Raw genomic sequence first — 26,599 nt, forward strand, 5'->3', positions numbered from 1 at the left:
GTCACCTACTTAAATCCTTGAGTAAGTGTACCGTGGAGCTGCTGTATGTGAATAACTTCAGCATACAGATCTGAAAGAAATAGGGTTAATAGGAATATTCAAAGATTTCAGGCAAATTCTTTTAGTAACAGATCTAAAGTATAAACGGCTTATCAAGGCTCCTCTTTGATAAAAGCCTTTGAGATTATTTTTAGGATCATATCAAAAGGACTTTTTAAAAATAACTGTTGCTAATTCCTTTATGCACTTTACCTTTTATTAAACTTAATGAAGAGTGAACAGTGATCTCATATTAAAACCAACACCAGCATGAATCTTGCTTTTCCACTTTGCTTGAAATGTGGCTCTTTTGTAATTTACTGTGAAGTTGGTTTGGCCAGTGTGAATGTTTTCAATTTAGGTTTTTATTTTTAAAGTCTTTTGTGGTAAGATTTTAATATGAGAATGGATATACATTTAGAATTTAAAATACTATTTTTTGGTAGAAACAACTGGAACCTTAATAAATTTTGGGGGGATTGGGGGGGTTTTTGTTTCTGTTTAGAGACAGTCTCTCTGTCTTGCCCAGGCTGGAGTGCCGTGGCACAATCATAGCTCACTGCTTCCCCAACCTCCTGGACTCAAGCAATCTTCCTGCCTCAGCCTTATGAGTAGCTGAGACTACAGGTGTGTGCCACCATGCCTGGCTAATTTAAAAAAAAAAAAAAAAATTTGTAGAGATAGGTCTTGCTGTGTTGCCCAGGCTGGTCTCAAACTCTTGGCCTCAAGAAATTGTCCTGCCTGGGCCTCCCAAAGTGCTGGGGTTACAGGGATAAGCCACCACACCTGGCCCATTAACAAAATTTTGATAATTGTTAAAATATGTTTTTATCTAGCTTAATGATATATAAAGCTGGTAGACTGATTCTTTTTGTATCCTGAAAACTAAAACCAACAAAAGCAAATAGGAAAAATGAAGCCAGGGAAAACTGTATTAGTGCTAGAAACTCAGGAAAAGACAGAAGGGGCAGACATAGCTAAAAATATGACATTTCTGCCATAGCACCACATCTTAAAAGTTTTTTGTTGTTAATGGAGAGAAGGTGAAATAAAGACAACTGACCGTTCTCTCCTTGAGAAGGCAGATGGCCTCTTGGGAAGCTTGAATAGAAGATCTTGGATATTAGGAATACACCATCATCTCAAGAAACAGGGATGGGCCATGGGGCAAATGAAGATGATTTCCTTTGAAGTCACTTTGAATATGATGAAAATTGCACAAAGGACACCTGAAGCATAGGCTACCATGTTGATGGGGATGGAGGAAGATTCTGTCCAGAGACAGATTTGTTATAGCTGGTCTTGTTGCCAGGAAGGCCGGACCACGCAGCCCTCATTCCCCTGGCTACTATGGGGGCTGAAGGGGGAAAAATACACCATTTTCAAAGCATTATGGCACTGGTGCCAGAAGAGGCAGACAAGTCAGTGGAATTGAATAAAACCCAATAAACTGGCCCAAATATAATAACAGTTTCAGCATAAGTAAATGTGAAAAAGGATAGGTTTTTCAATAAGCTTTGAGTGAACTGGTTAACCCCTTGGAGAAAAAAAAAAAAAATCACATCTTAAAATGCCAGATGAAATATTGCTTATCCAAAATTTTATATATTTAGGATTTAAAATATTCTTTTGTCTAAATTTTGGTACCTAAATAAAATGTTGATAATTGTGTGTATTTTGACCTATCATACTAAATTCCTGGATGACCATTTTTTAATAGGTTAGAAGTTTATTATTTCAACTGGCCAGTTCAACTGGAAGCCCAGGAGGTTCCCCGATGTTTTTGATGATGGTTATATGAGATCTGGTTTATCCTGGTTTGCTCCTTTTTAATTTTCTGATGTCTCTTCCTGGTGCTGATTTTTCTCTTCAGCGCTTCTCATTATGGTAGAGTCTCGATCTTTATACATTTTGTGACATTTCTGCCTATTTTCTGAGAATACATCACATCCTCTCATCTTCTTGTGCACACCATCGTCCTTTCTTTTCTGTTCTACATCGTAGGTTCTTCATCTCTGAAACTGAAGTTAGGCATGATTTTTCTGAACCAAGGATGAATTATGCCATTAGAGGGCAGAAGAAGCTGCTTGTTCTTTAAACTAGCAACTCTTTCCCCCTCTGCAATTTTTTAAAATTACAATCTCAACTATTACACAAATGATCAATAAACATCTGAAAAATTTAAATGCCACTAGCAGCCAGGTACGGTGGCTCACGCCTGTAATCCCAGCACTTTGGGAGGCTGAGGCAGGCGGATCACTTGAGGCCAGGAGTTCAAGACCAGCCTGGCCAACATGGTGAAACCCCATCTCTACTAAAAATACAAAAAAAATTAGCTGGGTGTGGTGATGTGCACCTGTTATCTCAGCTACTAGGGAGGCTGAGAATCGCTCCAACCTGGGAGGTGGAGGTTGCGGTAAGCCACTGTACTCCAGCTTGGGTGACAGAGTGAGACCCTGTTAAAAAAAAAAAAAAAAAAAAAGCCACTAACAATAAAACAAATACCAACAAAACAAAGTTCTGGTGCCTCGAGGCGTTTAGAGTTACCTTTAAGTCCAAAACCAGTGTGATTCTCCATCTTCCCACTTCCACATATTGACGTTTCTACTGGGATATGTCTGTGGTAGTTAACATTTTCATTAAATTTGCCCAGATCATAACACATTCTCAATTTTGCAGGCTTTAAGAATTTTTTAATTTTTCTAACGAAGTTGTACATTGTTTAAAAAGTCATAAGGTTCTTCAAGACTTACAACAAAAACTTCATTATCCTGCTCTAATTAATTATACCCTGACTAATTATTTAGAGGCAATTTCAACTCTGCTAGTTCTCTCTTTAAAAAAGAAAACGAGGCCAGTCGCAGTGGCTCAGGCCTGTAATCCCAGCACTTTGGGAGGCCGAGGCGGGTGGATCACGAGGTCAAGAGATCGAGACCATCCTGGCTAACACGGTGAAACCCCATCTCTACTAAAAATACAAAAAATTAGCCGGGCGTGGTGACAGGCGCCTGTAGTCCCAGCTACTTGGGAGGCTGAGGCAGGAGAATGGCGTGAACCCGGGAGGTGGAGCTTGCAACGAGCCGAGATTGCACCACTGCACTCCAGCCTGGGTGACAGAGCGCGACTCCGTCTCACAAAAAAAAAAAGAAAAAAGAAAAAACAGAAGAATGTTGTATGTAAATAACATAGTCCTCCTATTACTTTATTTGTCAGTCTCAAGTATGAGCTACAATTGACTTTAGCAACACCCACACACATATACACCTCTACCCTCTCCCATCCTCTCAAAGTTTTACCATTTGGATTAAATAAAAATGGCGGTGTATATTATTATATATCTATATAAACAGTTCCACATTAAGTCACTTGGTATAGTAGGATTGCTTTCATGTAAAATGTTGTTTTTCCTGGAATTAATAGCAACTCCTGTTTTAAAAGTGTTTGATTTTCTATGGATCACTGGAAACAAACCTCCTCCCAGGATATTCAAATAAGTGTTCATCAGTTTTACCTTTTTTCTGGGGATATCCCTCCCAGAACCTTCTTTCTACCTATCTAATAAAAATTGGGGCCAGGCCCAGTGGCTCATGCCTATAATCCCAGCACTTTGGGAGGCCGAGGTGGGTGGATCAATTGAGGTCAGCAGTTCAAGACCAGCCTGGCCAGCATGGTGGAACCCCGTCTCTACCAAAAGAAAAAAAAAAAAATTAGCCAGACGTGGTGGCGCGTGCCATGTAATCCCGGCTACTCTGGAGGCTGAGGCTAGAGAATCGCTTGGGCCTGCGAGGTAGAGGTTGCAGTGAGCAGAGATCGCAACGCTGCACTCCAGCCTAGGGGACAAGAATGAGAGAATCTGTCTCAAAAAAAAAAAAAAAAAAAAAAAAAAGGCCGGGCGCGGTGGCTCATGCCTGTAATCCCAGCACTTTGAGAGACCATCACGGGCAAATCAGTTGAGGTCAGATCGAGACTATCCTGGCCAACATGGTGAAACCCCGTCTCTACTGAAAATGCAAAAATGCGCCAGGAGTGGCGGCGCACGCCTGTAGTCCCAGCTACTCGGAAGGCTGAGGCAGGAGAATCGCTTGAACCCAGGAGGCAGGTGTTGCGGTGAGCTGAGATTGTGCCACTGCACTCCAGCCTGGCAACAGAGCGAGACTTCGTCTCAACAACAACAAATATTGGTTGCCCTCTAGATGTGTCCCAAAACTGTCTGCTCCTGGGACTTGCCCTCGCCCACTCTTCTGCATTGGATCTTTGCTTTCCATCTTGTGTGTTTCTCTTTCTAGGTTTGCTTCCTCTTTTGAGGTGGAGGACACGCGCTCTAGTAAATTACTGCGGAAGAGTACCTGAGAGTGAATGGCGTGAACCCAGGAGGCGGAGGTTGCAATGAGCCGAGATCGCGCCACTGCACTCCAACCTGGGCGACAGAGCGAGACTCCGCTTCAAAAAAAAAAAAAAAAAAAAAAAAAAATTTACTTTGTCAAGTGCTCTATAAGCCCTTTCTTTCATGTCTTTCATGAAATGATGTCTTTTATTATTTTCTTGGAAACATTCTTTTATTATTTGTGGGATAATACTCTCCCTTCCAATTTTTTTCAGCTTTCTTTTTCTGGGACTCATTATTTTGATATTAGATTTTCTGGACTGATCCTCTACTATTTTCCATTCTTGTTTTTTGTTTTGTTTCGTTTTGTTTTGTCTGACCAGGTTGGAGTGCAGTCATAGCTCACTGCAGCCTCGACCTCTTGGGCTCAAGCGACCTTCCCGCTTCAGCCTCCTGAATAGCTAGGACCACAGGCACACGCCACCACACCCGGCTGATTTTTTATTTTTTGTAGAAGTAGGGTCTCTCCATGTTATTCAGGCTGGTCTCAAACTCCTGGGCTCAAGGGATCCACCTGCCTCGGCCTTCCAAAGTGCTGGGATTACAGGTGCGAACCACTGCGCCCAGCCTCCATTCATATTTTTCGTTGTGAAGTTTCCTCAACACTTCAATTCTTCACTTCTGCTGGTGTATTCACCTTTTTTTTTTTTTTTTTTTTTATGGAATTTTGCTCTGTCTTCCCAGGCTGGAGTGCAATGGTACAATCTTGTTCACTGCAACCTCTGCCTCCCGGGTTCAAGCAATTGTCCTGCCTCAGGCTCCCAAGTAGCTGGGATTACAGATGCCTGCCACTGCGCCAAGCTAATTTTCATATTTTTAAATAAAGACAGGGTTTCACCATGTTGACCAGGCTAGTCTCAAGCTCCTGACCTCAAGTGATCCACTCGCCTCAGCCTCCTAAAGTGCTGGGATTACAGGCGTGAGCCACTGTGCCTGGCCCATAGTTACAATTTCTCAGAGTTCTATTTTTTCATTTTTTAATTGTTCCCCTTTTCATAACATTTTATGCTTTTTCATGGCTATAATAAGACTTGTAAAGATATTCATTTTCTTGAGGTTTCCTTCTACCCTTCACATTAGAAATTTGTGAGATATGTCAAGAGAGTTCTATTGTAGAGTGATCTGAGTGTACCACTTCACTGAGGATCTTCCCGACATTTTTCTTGGGTTTAGTTTCTCCCAGAGGGGAATCCTCCACTCTTTAGAATGGGGTTGAAAAACTACGGTATAATTACAAATCTAGCTACCAGGAATTTTTTGGAGCCAAGTAGGCTTCCATTCAGTATATATAGACAGACTCCATCCTGCTCTTTCCAGCACAGCACCCCTATGCACTTGATGTCCTCAAGTCCAGAGTCCTTCTGTTCTTTGGTACCCAAAAGGGCTGTGTATTTGAGACTACCTGGAGAGCTTTAAGACATACTGAAGGCTATATAACTCACCCAGAGTTTTTAATTTAATATATCTGCTGGGGTAGTCTGAACATCAGTCTTTTAAAATCTCTCCAAGTGATTCCAATGTGCAGCCAAGGTTGAGAACCACTGCTCTGGTTGAACCTCGCCAGAGAGTAAGCCTCTAATCTTCTGCCAAGGTGAGCTGCTTTGTGTTATCCCTTTGGCCCTATCTACATTCTTGCTTTCAGAGTTCTTTTTTTATTATTTTTTATTTTTTGAGATGGAGCTTTGCTCTTGTCCCCCAGGCTGGAGTGCAATGGCACGATCTCAGCTCACTGCAACCTCCGCCTCCTGGGTTCAAGCGATTCTCCTGCCTCAGCCTCCCGAGTAGCTGTGATCACAAGTGTGTGCCACCATACCCCACTAGTTTTTTTTTTTTTTTTTTAGATGGTATCTCACTGTGTCGCCCAGGCTGGAATGCAATGGCACAATCTCAGTTCACTGCAACCTCCACCTCTCAGGTTCAAGCAATTCTTGTGCCTCAGCCTCCCGAGTGGCTGGAATTACAGGCGTGCAGCACCATACCTGGCTAATTTTTGTATTTTTAGTAGAGACAGGGTTTCACCATCTTGGCCAGGTTGGTATTGAATTCCTAATCTCATGATCCACCTGCCTCGGCCTCACAAAGTGCTGGGATTACAGGTGTGAGCCACCGCGCCTGACCTAATTTTTGTATTTTTAGTAGAGACAGGGTTTCGCCATATTGGTCAGGCTGGTCTCAAACTCCTAATCTCAGGTGATCCACCCGCCTCAGCCTCCCAAAGTGCTGGGATTACAGGCGTGAGCCACCACGCCCAGCCTAGAGTTCTCTTGCCTGCATATTCTGATTCACTTTAGGCTTCTAGGTTATGAGTCATCTGGTTTTTAGGCTTCTGATTCAGACCTCTGGTTTTCTGGTCAGCTTACCCCTTGCTCACATGAATTTCACCTTTCAAAAATGTGTTGCAATTATTTCCTCTTCTGCTCTCCCTGTCTGTGCCTTGTTTGACCCTTTATTATCATTACAGTGCAGTCTGGAGAGGGAAGAAAGAATATTCGGTCCACCATGCTTAGCTGGAATTTCTCAGTCCTACTTCCTGTCATTAACAGTAGTGTTAAAATGTCAGCAGGGGGCTTGCCAAGCCAGATTTAGCAAAAATTGAACCTGTAGAATGTCAGAGATTTCCCCAAGATTCTGTAAATTTCTAGGCTGCTTATGTTTTCAAGGCCATTCTAGATTTCTTATTTCTGGCTCCTTGATCAACTATATCAACTTAAATTCTTTCTAGAGATTAAGAAAGTTGGCTTTCATTATTTCTTCCTCTTCTTCACCACCACCATTTTTTTCTTTCTTTTAGTGATTCTGATTGTTTGTAGGGTGTTGCTAAGGGATTTGTCTTCCATATGCCTTTTCCTGCCTCTCTTTTTTTATTTTGTTTTTGGTTTCATTTTGAGATTGAGTCTTGCTGTGCCACCCAGGCTGGAGTGCAGTGGCAGGATCATACCTCACTGCAGCCTCGACCTCCTGGGCTCATGCAATCCCCGCAACCCTGCCTCAGCCTCCTGAGTTACTGGGACCACAGGAATGTGCCACCACACCCAGATAATTTTTTAATTGTTTTGTAGAAATGGTGATCTCCCTTATATTGCTCAGGCTGATCTCAAACTCCCGGCTCAATCGATCCTCCCACCTCAACCTCCCAAAGTGCTGGGATTACAGGCTTGAGCCCACTGCACCCAGCCCTCTGCAAACTTTTAAATCATTTTTTTAGGTTTCTTTCTGTTGGATAAATCATAGTTTATTTTCCCTAATTCAATGATCTTCATATACTGTCTGCCATTCAGTTTCTCCTTTGTGACTTTTCTTTTCCAAACCACCTCTCTCATCTCCATTCCATCTTTCCTTGCTGCTCCTTTTCTAGGACAACTTGATCAAGTTACATAGACGTAGAATCCACTGCAGTCTTGCTGAGAACATAAAATAGACGTTGGCTCTAATTTTTTGTTTTTGTTTCTAAGGAATAGATTTCTGAAGGAGAAAGCAACTCTGAGGCCCTACATACTTGTCATTTAGGTTTTTGGTTTGTGTGTGTTTGCGTGTGTGTGTGTTTCTAAAGACAAGGTCCTGTAATCACAGCACTTTGGGAGGCTGAGGCAGGCAGATCACTTGAGGTCAGGAGTTTGAGACCAGCTTGCCAATGTGGCGAAACCCCGTCTCTACTAAAAATTTAAAAAATTACAGGCGGTGGCTCACGCCTGTAACCCCAGGACTTTGGGAGGCCGAGGCAGGCAGATCACTTGAGGTCAGGAGTTTGAGACCAGCCTGACTGACATAGTGAAATCCTGTCTCTACTGAAAAAAAAAAAAAAAAAAAAATACAAAAATTAGCCAGGCTTGGTGGTGCACGCTTGTAATCCCAGCTACTCAGGAGGCTGAGGTAGGAGAATTGAGTGAACCCAGGAGGCGGAGGCTGCAGTGAGCTGAGATCATGCCACTGCATTCCACCCTAGGGCAGGGCACAGAGCAAGACTCTGTCTCAAAAAAAAAAAAAAAAAAAAAAAAGAGAAAAAACAAAAAATAGTAATAATAAAATAAAAAATAAAAATGAACAAAAATTAGCTGGGTGAGGTGGCACACACCTGTAATCCCAGCTACTCAGGAGGCTGAGGCAGGAGAATCGCTTGAACCTGGGAGGCAGAGATTGCAGTGAGCTGAGATCATGCCATTGCACTCCAGCCTGGGTGACAGAGCAAGACTCTGTCTCAAAAAATCAAAATAAAGATGAGGTCTTGCTATGTTGCCCAGGGTGGTCTTTAACACCTGGCCTCAAGCGATCCTCCCGCCTTGGCATCCCAAAGTGCTGGGATTACAGGCATGAGCCATTTTACCCAGTCTAGTTTTAAAATTACAGCCCTTTTCTCATAGACCCATTTATTATCCATACAGAGGGAGAGCTATTTGACTGTTTATTCTTTTTTATTTTATTTTATTATTGTTATTTTTTTTGAGACAGGGTCTCACTCTGTCATCCAGGCTGGAGTGCAGTGGCGGGATCTTAGCTCACAGAAACCTCCACCTCCCGGGTCAAGCGATCCTGCTACCTCAGCCTCCCGGGTAGCTGGGACAAGAGGCACACGCCACCACGCCCAGAAAATTTTTGTATTTTTTGTAGAGATGGGATTTTGCCATGTGGCCCAGGCTGGTCTCAAACTCCTGACCTCAGGTAATCCGCCCGCCTCAGCCTCCCAAAGTGCTAGGATTACAGGCGTGAGCCACCGCAGCCATCTGACTCTTCTTTTTAATGAAAAAATTTCTGATCACTTCATGGTATCTTCATGGCATCTTGTTCTTTTCCTTTTTCCTTTTCTTCTTTATTTAAAGCAACATCTATTTTTGTTCTTCTGATTTCGAAAGTAACACACATTTGTTTTGGACAATTTGGGAATCACAGAAAAGCACAAAGAAGAAAATTAAAATTACTTTAATTTCACAACCCAGTGATATTTTACTTCCAGTTTTTCTAGGTATTTATATGTAATTATCCTGATTCTTTTAACAATTTTAATCACTACTATTTTTATTTTTATTTTACAAATGTATAATACGTTCACATGGTTCAAAAATTGTGTACGTGACAAGAGAAAAGAAAAAGGAAAAATATGTATGTATATATAAAGAAGTCTTTTCATACCTGTTTGTACAGCTTCCATCAGTATCCACACCTAGGCTGAGAGCAGTGGCTCATACCTGTAATCCCAGCACTTTGGGAGGCCAAGATGGGAGGATTGCCTGAGCCCAGGGTTTGAGACCAGCCTGGGCAACATAGCAAGGTCCCATCTCTACCAAAAATTTAAAAATTATTTGAGCGTCGCAGCACATGCCTCTAGTCCCAGCTACTTGGGACGCAAAGGCAGTAGAATCACTTGAACAAAGGAGATCAAGGTTACACTTGAGCTGTGATCACACCACTGCACTCCAGCCTGGGTGACTTGCTGAGACCCTGTCTCAAAACAAACAAACAACCACACCTAGCCCCACCCCAGATGACCTCTCTGTTATTAGGTTCTTGTATATTGTTCCAAAGTTTCTTTATACCTATACTAACACACACACACACACACACACACACGGATATAAGCATGCACACTCATACAAACAATACTTTTTTTTTTTTTGAGATGGAGTCTTGATCTGTCGCCCAGGCTGGAGTGTAATGGTGCAATCTCAGCTCACTGCAACCTCTGCCTCCCGGGTTCAAGCAATTCTCGTGCCTCAGCCTCCCAAGTAGCTGGGATTCAGGCATATGCCACCATGCCCAGCTAATTTTTGTATTTTTAGTGGAGACCGGGTTTCACCATGTTGGCCAGCCTGGTCTTGAAATCCTGACTTCTAGTGATCTGCCCACCTCGGCCTCCCAAAGTGTTGGGATTACAGGTGTGAGCCAACATGCCCAGCTAATTTTTTGTCTGTTTTAAAATTTAACTTTATTTATTTATTTACTTATTTATTGCAACCACATCTTGCTCTGTCACCCAGGATGGAGTATAGTGGCACGATTTCAGCTCACTGCAACCTCTGCCTCCCAGGTTCAAGCGATTCTTGTGCCTCAGCCTCCCGAGTAGCTAGGACTACAGGCATGTGCCACCACACCTGGCTAATTATTGTATTTTTCATAGAAACGGGGTTTCACCACGTTGGCCAGGCTGGTCTTGAACTCCTGACCTCAGGTGATCTACCTGCCTCAGCCTCCCAAAGTGCTGGGAATACAGGTGTGAGCCACCGCACCCAGGCTCACACACACTTAATACCTTTCCGTTTTATATGAATCATATAGTACTAAGCACATTGTTTTCCTCCTTGCCGTTTTCACTTAACAATATACCTGAACATCTTTCTTTATGAATACATAGACAAATTTTCTATTTTTTATGGCTGCACAATATCCCATTGTGTATTGATAGAACATTATTTAAGTGGTCACTTACTGATAATTTAGATTGTCAACTTTTGCTATTACACATAGGGTTAAGTACATTCACACTAAATTTGACAGTATTTCTCTCTCGGTTTAATGATTGTTTCAAATGTTCAAACAGATATTATAGGCAATATTTTTAAATTTTTAACATGAATCATAATATTATACAATAAACTGCACATATTTAAACAGTACAATTTGATAAATCTCACCATGTATATACCTGTGAAACCATCAACAATCACCACAATCAGAATCATGAACATACCTCCCGGGAACAAACGATTCTCCTGCCTCAGCCTCTGAGTAGCTGGGATTACAGGTAGCCACCACCATGCCCCGAGAATTTTTGTATTTTTAGTACAGACAAGGTTTCGCCATGTTGGCCAGGCTGGTCTCAAACTCCTGACCTCAAGCGATCTGCCTAACCTCAAGTGAAGCCTCCCAAAGTGCTGGGATTTCAGGCATGAGCTACCATGCCTGGCCGCTGCTAAATATTTTTTTGTACCCCTTCATAAGCCCTTTTCCCCGTCCTCCCATCTCCAAGCAACCACTGACATGCTTTCTGACACGATAAATTAATTTGCATTTTCTTGACATTACTGTGCATGGACTCATATCGTTTGTACACTTTTTTTGTCTGACTTCTTTCAGTATAATTATTTTGAAATTCATGCTGTGGCATGTACCATTCCTGTTCCCTGTTATTGCTGACTAGAATGTTTTGCTTGTGGTGTTCATCCATTCACTTGACGATGAACATTTGAGTTGTTTCCATTTGGGGGTATTACAAATAAAACTGTAAATATTTATATTAAAAACATTTTGTGGCCGGGCATGGTGGCTAACGCGTGTAATCCCAGCACTTTGGGAGGCCGAGGTGGGCGGATCACGAGGTCAGGAGATCGAGACCATCCTGGCTAACACCGTGAAACCCCATCTCTACTAAAAATACAAAAAATTAGCCGGGCGTGGTGGCGGGCGCCTGTAGTCCCAGCTACTCGGGAGGCTGAGGCAGAAAAATGGCGTGAACCCGGGAGGCGGAGCTTGCAGTGAGCCGAGATCGCGCCACTGCACTCCAGCCTGGGCAACAGAGTGAGACTCAGCCTCAAAAAAAAAAAAAAAAAAAAAAAAAATTTGTGAATATATGCTTTCATTTCTAATGGGTAAATACCTAGGAATGGAATTAATGCATCATATTTTAGGTGTCTGTTTAACATTTTAAGAAACTGCCCAACTGTTTTCTAAAGTGGCTGTGTTACATTTCCATCAGCAGTTTATGAGAGATTAAGTTGTTCCACATCTCGCCAACACATGATATGGTTGGTTTTTTAAATTTTAGCCATAACCACAGTAGTATCTGATGGTGGTTTTAATTTGCATTTCCTGTTGAGCACTTTTTCTTGTGCCATTTGCCATTCATATCTTTTCTTTAGTGAAATATCTGTTCCAATCTTTTTGCCCAATTTTAAGTTGGATTGTGTGTGTATATATATAATAAATATGTATATATAATATATACGTGTATAATATATATGTATATAATATAATATATACATATATTATATAATATATATATAGTTGGTTTGTTTTGGTTTTGTTGTTGTTTGAGACAGTCTCACTTTGTCACCCAGACTGGAGTGCAGTGGCATGATCTCAGCTCACTGCAACCTTGGCCTCCTGGGTTCAAGCAATTCTCCTGCCTCAGCCTCCCAAGTAGTTGGGATTACTGGTATGTACCGCCATGCTCAGCCCTTTTTTTTTTTTTTTTTTTTTTTGTATTTTCAGTAGAGACCGGATTTCACCATGTTGGCCAGGCTGGTTTCCAACTCCTGACCTCAAGCAGTCCGCCCACCTCGAGCTAGGATTACAGATGTGAGCCACCGCGCCTGGCCCCCAGATTGTTAATGTAATTTGCAACTTCTTTATATGTTCTGGATACGAGTGCTTTATCAAGCACATGATACGTAAATATTTTCTTCTAGTCTGTGGCTTGTTTTCATTCATCCAACGTGTCTTTTGAAGACCAGAAGTTTTTTATTTCAATAAAGTCCAATTTATATGTTGACTCTTTTAAATATTGTGCTTTTGGTGTTGTTTCTAAAAAATATTAGTCTAATCCAAGATCACAAAGATTACTGGTATGTTTTCTTCTAAAACCTTTTGTAACTTTAGGTTCTACCCTTAGATCTATAGTCCACTTTTAAATACAGCTTTATTGAGATATATTTCACATACCATAATATTCACATATTTAAAGTGTACCATTCCGTGATTTTAAGTATATTCACAGAGTTGTACACTCGTCACCGCTATCTAACTTCGGAAGACTTTTGTCATCCCAAAAAGGCACCTCATATACATTAGCAGTCATCCCTCATTACTTCCCTACTTCAGTTTAGGCAACCACTAATTTTCTCTCTCTATGGATTTGCTTACTCTGTACATTTTATACAGTTGGACTCATAGTCCTGGTCTTCTGTGTCTGGATTCTTTCACTTAGCATAATGTTTCCAAGGTTCATTGTGTTATGCATGCATCAGTGCTTAAATCTTTTTTTTTTTTTTTTTTTTTTTTTAGACAGAATCTTGCTGTGTCACCCAAGCTGGAGTGCAGTGGCACGTTCATAGCTTACTACAACCTTGAACTCCTAGGCTCAAGCCATCCTCCCACCTCAGGCTCCCAAAGTGCTGGGATTACAGACGTGAGCCACCATGCCTGGCAAGCTATGCCATTTTATATTCTCACCAGCAGTGTATGAGAGTTCCAATTTCTTTATACCGCCTCCAACACTTGTTATGACCCATCTTTTTTGTTACAGCCATCCTTGTGCATATAAAGTGATATCTCATAGTGGTTTTAATTTGCATTTCCCTAATGAACGATAATATTGAGCATCTTTTGTTGTTGTTGTTGTTACTGTTGAGATAGGGTCTCACTTTGTTACCTAGGCTGGAGTGCTGTGGCACAAACACGGCTCACTGCCGCCTCCGTGTCCTGGGCTCAAGCAATCTTATTGCATCAGCACTCCAAGTAGCTGGAACTACAGGCATGTGCCACCATATCTGACTAATTTGTTTTTGTTTTTGTTTTTGTTTTTGAGATGGAGTTTTGCTCTTGTCACCCAGGCTGGAGTTCAGAGGCGCTATCTTGGCTCACTGCAACTTCCACCTCCCAGGTTCAAGAAATTCTTCGTGTCTCAGCCTCCCCAGCAGCTGGGATTACAGGTGTGTACCACCATGCCTGGCTAATTTTTGTGTATGTGTATATATATTTATTTATTTATTTTTATTTTTTGAGACAGAGTTTCGCTCTTGTTGCCCAGTCTGGAGTGCAATGGTCAGGTCTCGGCTCACTGCAACATCCACCCCCTGGGTTCAAGCAATTCTCCTTCCTCAGCCTCCCGAGTAGCTGGGACTATAGGTGTGCACCACCATGCCTGGCAAATTTTGTATTTTTACTAGAGACAAGGTTTCACCATGTTGGCCAGACTGGTCTCGAACTCCTGACCTCAAATGATCCGCCTGCCTTGGCCTCCGAAAGTGCTGGGATTATAGGTGTGAGCCATCACACCCGGCCTTAAATATGTTTTTATTTGGGAGAAATGTCTATTCAAATCCTCTACCCATTTTTAAATTGGGTTATTTGTCTACTTCATATTGAATTATAAGTGCTTTTTATGTAGTCCGGATAAGAGTCCCTTATCAGATATATCATTTGTAAATATTTTCTCCCCTTTTGTGGGTTGTCTTTTTAACTCTATGGTGTCCTTTGAAGCACAGGCATATTTAATTTTGATGATGTCCAATTTGTTTTTCTTCCTTTGTCACTTGTGCTTTTGGTTTCACATCTAAAATTCCATTGCCTAGTCCAAGGCCATGAAGATCTATTCCTACATTTCCTTCCAATAATTTTATAGTTTTAGCCCTTATATTTAGGTCTATGATGCATTTTGGGGTTTTTTGTTTTGTTTTGTTTTGTTTTGTTTTGTTCGTTTGTTTGTTTTGTTTTTTGATACAGAGTCTCACTCTGTCGCCCAGACTGGAGTACAGTGGTGCGATCTCAGCTCATTGCCACCTCCACCTCCCAGGTTCAAGCGATTCTCATGCCTCAGCCTCCCAAGTAGCTGGGATTACAGGCGCACACTACCTCACCTGGCTAATTTTGTTTCTTTAGTAGAGACAGGGTTTTACCATGTTGACCAGACTGGTCTCGAATTCCTGAGCTCAAAGTGATCTGCCCACCTCAGCCTCCCAAAGTGCTGGGATTACAGGTGTGAGCCACCATGTCTGGCCTATGATGCATTTTGGGTTGACTTTTGAAGATGCTGTGAAAATAGGGGTTCAACTTCCCTCTTTTGCTTGTAGATGTTCACTTGTCCCTGGACCATTTGATGAAAGACTACTATTTTCCCATTGAATCTTGACACCTTCTCCAAAATCAATTGACCATACATAGATGTAAGTGTTTATGTCTGGATTCTTAATTCTATTATTTATGTGTATATATATAAAATAAGGCCAGGCACAGTGGCTCACACCTGTAATCCCAGCACTTTGGGAGGCCGAGGAGAGGATCACTTGAGTCTGAGGAGTTCAAGACCAGCTTGTGCAACACAGCAAGACCCTGTCTCTAAAAAAACCATAACATATATATCCTTATATATTTTTACTCTTATATCCTGAGGATATGTGTGTGTGCATGTGTGTGCATGCATGTGCGTGTGTGTATATATACACACACGTATATATATACACACACATACACATATATATATCTTTATCCTTACGCTAGCACCACACTATATTTTTATAGTAAGTTTTGAAATCAGTAAGTGTGAGTCCTCCAACGTTGTTCTTTTTAAAGATTGTTTTGACTATTCTGGGTTCCTTGCGTATCCATATGATTTTTCAGATCAGCTTGTCCGTTTCTGAAATTCTAAAAAAAAAGCAACTGTAATTATTATTATTATTGTTTTTACAGACAGAGTCCTTCTCTGTCCCCCAGGCTGGAGTGCAGTGGCCTGATCTCGACTCATCGCAACTTCCACCTCCAAGGTTCAAGCGATTCTCTTGCCTCAGCCTCCCAAGTAGCTGGGATTTCGGGCACCCTCCACCATGCCCGGCTAATATTTTTGGATTTTTTGAAGAGACATGGTTTTGCCATGTTGGCCAGGCTGGTCTCAAACTCCTGACCTCAAGTGATCCACCTGCCTTGGCCTCCCAAAGTGCTGGGATTACAGGCATAAGCCACTGTACCCGGCTGCAACTGTGATTTTCATAAGGACAGCATTGAATCTGTAGATTGCTTTAGGTAATATGGTAGTTTTAATAATAATAAATCTTCAATTATTTAGAAGAATTTATTTAGATCTTCTTTAACTTCTTTCAGCAGTGCTTTGTTTTCAGTGTACAAGTTTTATACATTCCTGGTTAAATTTGTTCTTACGTATTTTATTCTTTTTGATGCTATTATAAATGGAATGGCTTTCTTAATTTTATTTTTGGTTGTAAATTAAGAAAGCCATTCATTTAAGGGATGGAAATACAGTAGATGTTTACATATTGATCTTGCATTCTGCATCTTCACTAAACTTGCTTATTATGTCTGTAGGTTTTTTTGTGGATTCCTTGGGATTTTTGTAGATAAGTTCATGCCATCTAGAAATGGTGATAGTGTATTTCTTCCTTTTCAATCTGGATACCTCTTTTTTTCTTGCCTAATTTTTGTGGCTAGAACCCTAAATACAATATTCAGTAGAAGTAGCAAGGGCAGAAGTTCTTGTCTTATTCCTGGTTTTAGGGGAAAAGCATTTAGTCTTTCATGATTAAGTAGCACTTTTTCCACAAATGACTTTTCTCAGGCTGAGGAAGTTTCTTTCTGTTCCTAGTGTGTTGAGTGGTTTTATCATGAAAAGGTGTTAAAATCGATGAAATGCTTTTTCTGCATCTACTGATATTATCATGTGGGTTTCACCCCTTATTTTATTAATGTGACATATTACATTGGTTTATTTTCTATGTTAAGCCAACTTCACATTCCCAGAATAAATTTCACTTGGTCATGGTGTATAATTCTTTTTATATGTTACTGAATTCAGTTTGCTAGTATTTTATTTAGGATTTTCTTCATGTGTACGGGATACTGATATATAGGGTTTCTTTTATTATATCTTTTTTTTTTTTTTTTTTTTTTTTTTGAGATAGGGACTCAGTCTGTTGCCCAGGCTGGAGTACAGTGATATGAAAACAGCTCACTGCAGACTCGGTCTCCTACCCTCAAGTGATCCTCCTGCCTCAGCCTCCTGAGTAGCTGGGGCTGCAGGGGTGCACCACCACACCCAGCTAATTAAAAAAAAAATATTTTTGTAGAGATGGAGTCTTGCCAAGTTGCCCGGGCTGGTCTCAAACTCCTGGCCTTAAACGATCCTCCCACTGTGATCTCCCAAAACGCCAGGATTGCAGGCGTGAGCCAATGTGCCTGGCTTCTGCTAATGCCTTTGCCTGGTTTTAGTATCAGAGTGATACTGGTCTCATAATATGAGTTTGGAAGTGTCCCTATAATCCATTTTGAGTCGATTTTTGCATAATGCGTTTAAGTTTTGGGGGTTTTTTTTGGCATATGTATGTGAGTTGTTTAGTACCATTTCTTGAAAAGACTATACTTTCTCTACTGATTGCCTTCACAATTTTGTTAGGAATCAATTGATGATATTTGTGTGGGTCTATTTCTGTACTTTCTATTCTATTCCTTTATTTTTGTATCTATCTGTCAACCAATACCACACTACCTTGATTATTGTAGCTTTTTCCTTCAATGTCAGTCTTATTCAAAATTTTGAACACAAAAATTAGCTAGGTGTGGTGGCACATGCCTGTACTCCCAGTTACTTGGGAAGCTGAGGTGGGAGGATCGATTGAGCCCCAGAGGTTAAGCCTGCAGTGACCTGTGATCATGCCACTGCACTCCAGCCTGGGTGACAGAGGAAGACCCTGTCTCAAAAAAAAAAAAAAAAGCTTTTTTTTTCCGCCTGCTATTCTACATCCTCTACATTTTCATGAATTTTAGAATCAACTTCTCAAATTCTGTGTTGTAGTGAAACATGCATAACATAAGATCTAGTATTTTAGCCATTTTTAGATGAACCCTTCAGTGGCATTAACTACATTCAAACTCATGTGCAACCATCACCAGAACTTTGTAATCATCCCAAACTAAAACCCTATGCCCATTAAATAACAACTTCACCCCTCCCCTCTTCCCAGTGCCCATCAATCACCATTCTATTTTCTGTCTCTATGAACTTGACTACTCTCGTGCCTCCTAAAAGTGGAATCATACAATATTTGTCACTTTGTGGCTGACTTAATTCACTTAGTGTAATGCCTTCAAGGTTTATCCATGTTGTAGGATTTGCCAGAATTTTCCTCCACTTTAATATTGAATAATAATATGTGAGTATACCACTTTTTTGTTGTTTGGTTGCTTTTATTTGTTTGTTTTTGTTTTTTATTTTGAGACGGCGTCTCGCTCTGTCACCCAGGCTGGAGTGCAGGGGTGCGATCTTGGCTCACTGCAACCTCTGCCTCCCAGGTTCAAGTGATCCTCCTGCCTCAGCCTCCCAAGTAGCTTGGATTACAGGCACCTGCTACCACACCTGGCTAATTTATGTATTTTTAGTAGAGACAGGGTTTCACCATGTTGGCCGGGCTAGTCTCGAATTCCTGACCTCAGGTGATTTGCCCGTCGTGGCCTCTCAAAGTGCTGGGATTATAGGTATGAGCCGCTGAGCCCAGCCGATACCACATTTTGCTTATCAAATCATCTGTGGATTGATATTTGGGTTATTTTCACCTTTAGGCTATTATGAATAATGCTGCTATGAACATTGGTATACCGAACTTCTTTTTTTTTTTTTTTCTGAGACGGAGTCTTGCTCTGTCACCTAGGCTGGAGTACAGTGGCATGATCTCGGCTCACTGCAACCTCCGCCTCCCAGGTTCAAGCAATTCTCCTGCCTCAGCCTCCTGAGTAGCCGGGATTACAGGTATGCACCACCATAACCAGTTAATTTTTGTATTTTTAGTACACACAGGGTTTCACCATGTTAGCCAGGCTGGTCTCGAACTCCTGACCTCAGGTGATCCACCCACTTCGGCCTCCCAAAGTGCTGTGAATACAGTCATGAGCCACCGCGCCCGGCCCAACTTCTCCATTTTTATAGAAAAAAAATGCCAGCTGGGATTTTGACTGGGATTGTATTGAGTTGATAGATCAATTTGGGAGAGAATTGACATCTTAATACCGAGCCTTCCAACGCGTAAACCCTTGTATCTTTCCATTTACTTAGATATTCTTTCATTTCTCTCAATGATGTTTTGTAGTTTTCAGTGTACATATCTGACACCTTTTTTTGTCAGATTTATCCTCAAGTTTTTCATGCTATTGTAAATGGTTATTTCTTAAGATTTTTATTTCTGACTGTTGCTAGCATGGAGAAGTACAGAAGAATTTGGAAATTGGGGTTATATCCTGACACCTCACTAAACTCACATATTAACTCTTTCATTGGATTTTCTACATAAATGATCATGCCACCTGCAAATACAATCTTGCCTCTTTCTTTCTAACCTGAATGGCTTTTTCTTCTTCTTCTTCTTTTTTCCCCTTACCTAATGGCCCTAGCTAGAACTTACAGTCCAATGTTGAATAGTATTGGTGACAGCAGACATCCTTGTCTTGTTCCTGATCTTAGGGGGAGAGCTTTTGGTCTTTTACTACTAAATATGATGTTAGCTGTATGTATTTTTTATAGATGCCCTTTACCAGGTTGAGGAAGTTCCCTTCTATTCCCAGTTTGTTAACAGTTATTATCAGAAATGAATGTTTGATTTTGCCAATTTTTTCCAGCATCTATTAAGATATTTATGTGGTTTTTCTTTCCTAGTTTATTATTATGTGTATTACATTAATTGAACATTAAACCAACCCTATTTGCTGGGCAAATTCCGCTTGGCCATTGCGCATCAGCCTCCTCATGTGCTGTTAAATTTGATTTGCTATAATTTTGTTAAGAATTTATTCATCTAAGTTCAAGAGGATGTTACTCTGTGGTTACGTTCTTTGTACTGTCTTTGTGTGGACTTGGTATCAGAGTAATGCTGGCCTCACAGAATGAGTTAGGAAAAATTCCTTCCTCTTCAATTTTCTAGAAGAGCTTGTGTTGAATTAAAATTATTTTTCCCTTAAGGATTTGATAGAATTCCTGAGTGAAGTCATCTGGCTCTCCAGTTTTCTTTGTTGAAAAGATCTTAGTTATGATTTCAATTTCTTTAAGAGAAATATGTACTGTTCAGGTTATCTTTTCTTGAGTGTTGTTTAGTATTTGCGTCTTTCCAGGAGTGTATCTATTTCATCTAAGTTGTCAAATTTATTGGCATAAACTTGTTCATAATATTCTTTGGTTATCCTTTTTAATGTCTATAGGATCTGGAATAATGTCATCTCTCTCATTCTGATATTGGTAATTTGTTTGTTTGTTTGAGACGGAGTCTCGCTGTATTGCCCTGTGATCTCAGCTCACTGCAACCTCCAACTCCCAGGTTCAAGCAATTCTCTTGCCTCAGCCTCCTGAGTAACTGGGATTACAGGTGCCTGCCACCATGCCTGACTAATTTTTCTATTTTTAGTAGAGACAGGGTTTCACCATGTTGCCCAGGCTGATCTCGAACTACTGAGCTCAGGTGTTTCACCCGCCTCGGCCTCCCGAAGTGCTGGGATTACAGGCATGAGCCACTGCACCCGGCCTCTGATATTGGTAATTTGTGTTTTCTCTTTTTTTCCCAATCAATGTGGCTAGAGGTTTGTGAATTTTATTGATCTGAAAGTTTCTAATATTAGCTTCTGATATTTCCACATTTTTCAGTTTTCCGTTTCATTCATTTCTATTCCGGTTTTTATAATTTCCTTTATTCTCTTTGTTTTCTTTGTGATTTTGCTTTTTTTAGTTTCTTAAGGTCGTAACTGATGTTATTGTGATTTTTCTTTCTAAGAAGGCATTTAAAATTATAAATTTCCATTTAAATACTGTTTTAGCTTCATCCAACAAATTGTTATATGTTTGTGTTTTTATTTTCATTCAGTTAAAAATTCTAATGTCCCTTTTGATTTCTCCTTTATCCCATGGGTTCTTTAGAAGTGTATTATTTAGTTTCCAAATATTTGTGGATTTTTCAGATATCTGTCTGTTATTGATGTCTAATTTAACACCATTTTGGTCAGAAAAGATACTCTGTATGATTTGAATCCATTTAAGTTTATTTAGATTTATTCTCATTCTCCCTGATTTAAGCTAGGAGGGTTGTATCTTTCCAGGAATTTATCCATCTTCTCTAGGTTTTCTAGTTTATGTGTGTAAAAGTGTTCATAGTAGCCTCGAATGATCTTTTGTATTTCTGTGGTGTCGGTTGTAATATCTCCCGTTTCATTTCTAATTGAACTTACTTGGATTTTCTCCCTTCTTTTCTTGGTTAATCTTGCTAATGCTCTATCCATTTTATTTATCTTTCCAAAGAATCAGCTTTTTATTTTTATTTTTATTTTTTTATTTATCTTTTGTATTTTTTGTTGGTTTCAATTTCATTTAGTTCTGCTCTGATCTTGGTTATTTCCTTTCTTCTGAGTTTGGGTTTCATTTGTTCTTGTTTCCCTAGTTCCTTGAGGTGTGACCTTATATTGTCTATTTGTGCTCTTTTAGACTTTTTTGATGTAGGCGTTTAGGGCTATGATCTTTCCTCTTAGTACTGCCTTTGCTGTATCCCGCAGGTTTTGATAGGTTGTGTCACTATTATCATTCAGTTTGAAGAATTTTTAAATTTCCATCTTGATTTCATTGTGACCCAATGATCATTGAGGAGCGGAGCAGGTTATTTAATTTCCGTGTAATTGCATGGTGTTGAAGGTTCCTTTTAAGGTTGATTTCCAGTTTTATTTCACTGTGGTCTGAGTGCTTGGTATAGTTTTAATTTTCTTAAATTTATTGAGATTTATTTATGACCAAGACTATGGTTTACTCTGGTAAATGTTCTATGTGCACTTGAAAAGAATATATATTCTGCAGTTGTATGAAGCATTCTGTAAATGTCAATTAGGTCAAATGTGCTCAAGTGTTTTTCAAGTCGTCTGTGTCGTTGCTTATTTTCTGTCTAGTTGTTCTATTACTTATCAAAAGAGGGATGTTGAAATATCTGCCTATAATAGTAGATCTGTCTGTTTCTCCTTGCTGTTCAATCAATTCTGCTTCCTGTATTTCAAAGCTTTCTTATTTGATGAATATGTTTTGTATTTAAAGTGGGTTTCTTGTAGCATATAGTTGATTGTTACATTTTCATTCTATCTGACAAACTCCGTTTTCGAGTGGGGTGTTTAGGCCATTTACATTTGATGTGATTATTGATATGGAAGGGTTTAAATAATCGGTTATTTCACTTTTTTCTTTTTTTCTGCTTTCTTTTGGATAAAGTGAATATTTTTATTATGCAATTTCATTTTTAATTGGCTTATCAGCTATTGCTCTTGATTGTGTTATTTTAATAGTTGTTTTAGGGTTTATAGTATACACCTTTAACCTATCACAGTCTACATTCAAGCAATAGTATTCCACTACATGTTTACTTAGTATAAGAACCTTCCAACAGTATACTTCCATTTCTTTTCTCCTTCTCTTGGTCTTTGTGCTGTTTTTGCCAAGAAGCTCACTTTATATTATAAACCCCACAAAACATTATTATTTTTGCTTTAATTTTTTTTTTTTTTTTTTCTCCAGACGGAGTCTGGCTCTGTCGCCAAGCTGGAGTGCAGTGGCACCATCTCCGCTCACTGCAACCTCTGCCTCCCCATTTCAAATAATTCTCCTGCCTCAGCTTCCTGAGTAGCTGGGATTACAGGCACGTACTGCCACGCCCAGCTATTTTTTTTTTTTTTTTTTTTTTTTTTTAATAGAGATGGGGTTTCACCATGCTGGCCAAGATGTTCTCAATCTCCTGACCTTGTGATCCACCCACCTCGGCCTCCCAAGGTGCTGGGATTACAGGCGTGAGCCACCGCGCCCAGCCTAAATGATTTTTTTAAGAGAGTTAAAGAAAAAGAAACAAAGTCTGTATATTTACCCATGTGGTTGCCATTTCTTGGGCTCGTTATTTTTTTTACATAGATCTAGATCTCTGCTTAGAATCATTTTTCTCTGCCTGAATATTTTTTATGGTGTGGATTTGTTGGTGATAAATACTTTCAACTTTTGTATGGCTAAAAAAGTTTTCATTTTTCCTTCATTTTTGAAAAATGTTTTGCTAGTTGCAGAATTCTAAGTTGATGATCTTTTATTCTTTTTTTAAAAAAAAAAATTCTTAAGATACAGTGTCTTCTCTGTTGCCCAGCCTGGAGTTCAGTGGCACAACCATGGCTCACTACAGCCTCAACCTCCTGGGCTCCAGCAATTCTCCTGCCTCAGCCTCTCCAATAGCTGGGATTACAGGTGCATGCCACCATGTCCAGCTAAATTATTTTCTTTTGGTACTTTAAAGATGTTCCATTGTCCTCTCTCTTGTATTGGTTCCAATAAAAATTTTCTGCCATCCTCATCTTTCTTCCTCTGTATGTAAAATGTTTCTCCCCGTTGTTTTCTTTTTTTTTTTTTTGCTTTTTAATAAAATCTTTATTGAGATATAATTCACATACCATACAATTCGAACATTAAAATTGCACAATTGAATGATTTTTAGTATATTCAGAGTTGTGCAACCATTTCCACAACCAACTTTTAGAATATTTTCATCACCCGTAAAAGAAACTTACATCCTTTGGCTAAAACTTCTTCCCCAATTTTTCTCATTCCTCAAGCCCTAGGCAACCACTAATATTTTCTGTCTCTATAGATTTGCCTGTTTTGCACATTTCATATAAAGGAATTTATATAAACATGTAGGAGTTTTTGTGACTGGCTTATTTTACTTAATGTAATGATTTCAAAGTTCATCAGGTTGTAGCAGGTATCAGAATTTATTTTGTTTTTATGACTGAATAATATTCCATTGTATGGATATACCACATTTCACTTATCCACTCATCAGTTGATGAGCATTTGGGTTGTTACACCTATTGGTCATTGGGAATAACACTGCTATGAACTCTTGTGTAAAGTTTTTGTGTGAACATATGTTTTTATTTCTCTTGGGATATACCCAAGATAAAATTGCTGGGTTAACAGCACTTTGGGAGGCTGAAGCAAGCAGATCACTTGAGGTCAGTTCGAGACCAGCCTGGCCAACATGGTGAAGCCATGTCTCTACTACAAATACAAAAATTAATGAGGCATTGTGGTGGGCGCCTGTAATCCCAGCTACTCCGGAGGCTGAGGCAGAAGAATTGCTTGAACACAGGTGATAGAGGTTGCAGTGAGCCAAAATCGAGCCACTGCACTCCACCCTGGGCAACGGAATGACACTCTGTCTCAAAAAAAAAAAAAAAAAAAAAAAGAGAGAGAGAGAAAAGAAAAATATTACTGGGTCAAATGGTAACTATTTGTTTGACTTTGAGAAACTGCTAGACTCTTTTCCAAAGTAATTTTGCATTCTCATCAGCCGTGTATGAGCAAAGTATGAGGGTTCCAGTTTCTCCACATCTTTGCCAACACTTGGTATTATCTGTATTTTCATGGCCATCTTAGTGGGTATAAAGTGACCCCTGACTCCTCTTAATATTTCCTCTTTGTCATTAACTTTAAGCAATTTGATTTGATTTTGGCATTCTTTGGTGTAATTTCCTTTGTGTTTATTTTGCTTGGTGCTTGTTTAACTTCTTGGATCTGTGTCTATAGTTTTCATCTACTTGAAGAAATTTCAGCCACCAATTATTAAAATATTTTCCATCCACTTTTTCTCAGGGTATCTAATTACATGCATATTGGACCACTTGAAGTTGTCTCATAGTTCACTAATGCTCTGTTCATTTCTTTTCAGCCTTTTTTTCTCTCTATGTCTTATTTTTATTATTTCTTTGGCTGTATCCTCAAATTCACTAATATTCTCTTTTGTAGGTTTATTTTCTTTTAACCCTATATGGTATAATTTTCATCTCAGTCACAATATAGTTTTTATTTCTAGAAGTTTGATTTGGGTTTTTGTTATGTCTTCCATATTTCTACTTAACATATTTCATCTTTCCTCTAGCCTCTGGTATATACAGAATATACTTATCATAACTGCTTTACTTTCCTTATCTACTAATTCTATCACATCTCATTTCTAGGTCAGTTTTGATAAATTTTTGCCTTCCTATGAGCTATATTTTTTTCTTCTTTTTATGTACGGTAATATTTGAGATTGAGTAGTAGATATTGTGGATTTCACTTTGAGGTATGCTAGGTATTTCTATATTTCTTTAAATATTATTGATCTCTTTAATATGGGATTTAATTAAGTTACTTGGAAATACTTTGATCCTTTCAAGGTCTTTCTTTTATTCTTTCTTTCTTTCTTTCTTTTTTTTTTTTTTTTTTTTTTTTTTTTGAGTCAGGATCTGGCTGTATTGCCCAGGCTGGAGGGCAGCGGCACAATCATAGCTCATTGCAGCCTCAACCTCCTGGACTCAAGTGATCCTCCTACTTTAGCCTCCCAAGTAGCTGGGACTATGTTCACGCACCATCACACCCGGCTAATTTCTTTTTTTTAAATTTTTTTTGTAGAAATGGGTTTTCACCATGCTGCCCAAGCTGGTCTCAAACTTTTGAGTTCAAGTGATTCTCCTGCCTCAGCCTCCCAAAGTACTGGGATTACAGGCATGAGCCACTGCACCCGGCCTTTTATTATTAGTATTTTTTCTTTTGATACAGGATCTCATTCTGTCACCCAGACTGGAGTGCAGTGGCACGATCACAGTTCACTTTCAGTCTTGAACTCCTGGGCTCAAGCAGTCCTCCCACCTTAGTCTCCCGAGTAGCTGGGACTATTGGTACATGCTGCCACACCCAGCTAATTTTTAGGGCTTTTTTAGAGAAAGGGGTTTTACCATGTTGCCCAGGCTGGCCTCAAACTTGACCTCAAGTGATCCACCCACTTCAGCCTACCAAAGTGTTGGGATTACAGGTGTGAGCTACTGCAACTGGCCGGAAAATTTTCTCATACACTGTATTCTTAGCGCCCTGTTTTTCTATCAGCTCCTTTGCCTTAGAAATAGAGACATTCATTGCATCTTCCTTCGACAACCCTTTTTGGAGGTTCCATGCTTCCCATTTGGCCTTGCTCTTTAAATCCAGCATTCCAGGATACTCAATATTAATGTCTCCAATTATAGCTTGTTTGTTAAGTCCACAGAGTTTTCTCAGTTCTTTATTATCTGTTTTTTGTTTGTTTGTTTGTTTGAGATGGAGTCTCACTCTGTCGCCCAGGCTGGAGTGCAGTGGCACGATCTTGGCTCGCTGCAACTTCCGCCTCCCGGGTTCAAGCAATTTTGCTGCCTCAGTCTCCCATGTAGCTGGGATTACAGGCGCCCACCACCACGCGCAGCTAATTTTTGCATTTTCAGTAGAGATGGAGTTTTACCATGTTGGCTGGGCTGGTCTCGAACTCCTGACCTCAGATGATCCACCCACCTTGGCCTCCCAAAGTGCTGGGATTCCAGGCGTGAGCTACCGTGCCTGACCCATCATCTGGTCTTGTTTGCAGCTTCCTCACGTCTTCTGCCGCCTTGTTGATCAGCTTGCAGTGCCAT

General features: G+C 40.0%; 1 pseudogene; it reads right to left on the bottom strand.

Moving 5' to 3' along the window:
* Nucleotides 1-5: 5 nt before the first annotated feature.
* Nucleotides 6-26,599, bottom strand: LOC119621214 (acyl-CoA-binding domain-containing protein 7 pseudogene; annotated as a pseudogene).

The sequence above is a fragment of the Chlorocebus sabaeus genome, chromosome 5, assembly GCF_047675955.1.
Source record: "Chlorocebus sabaeus isolate Y175 chromosome 5, mChlSab1.0.hap1, whole genome shotgun sequence".
Classification (NCBI taxonomy): domain Eukaryota; kingdom Metazoa; phylum Chordata; class Mammalia; order Primates; family Cercopithecidae; genus Chlorocebus; species Chlorocebus sabaeus.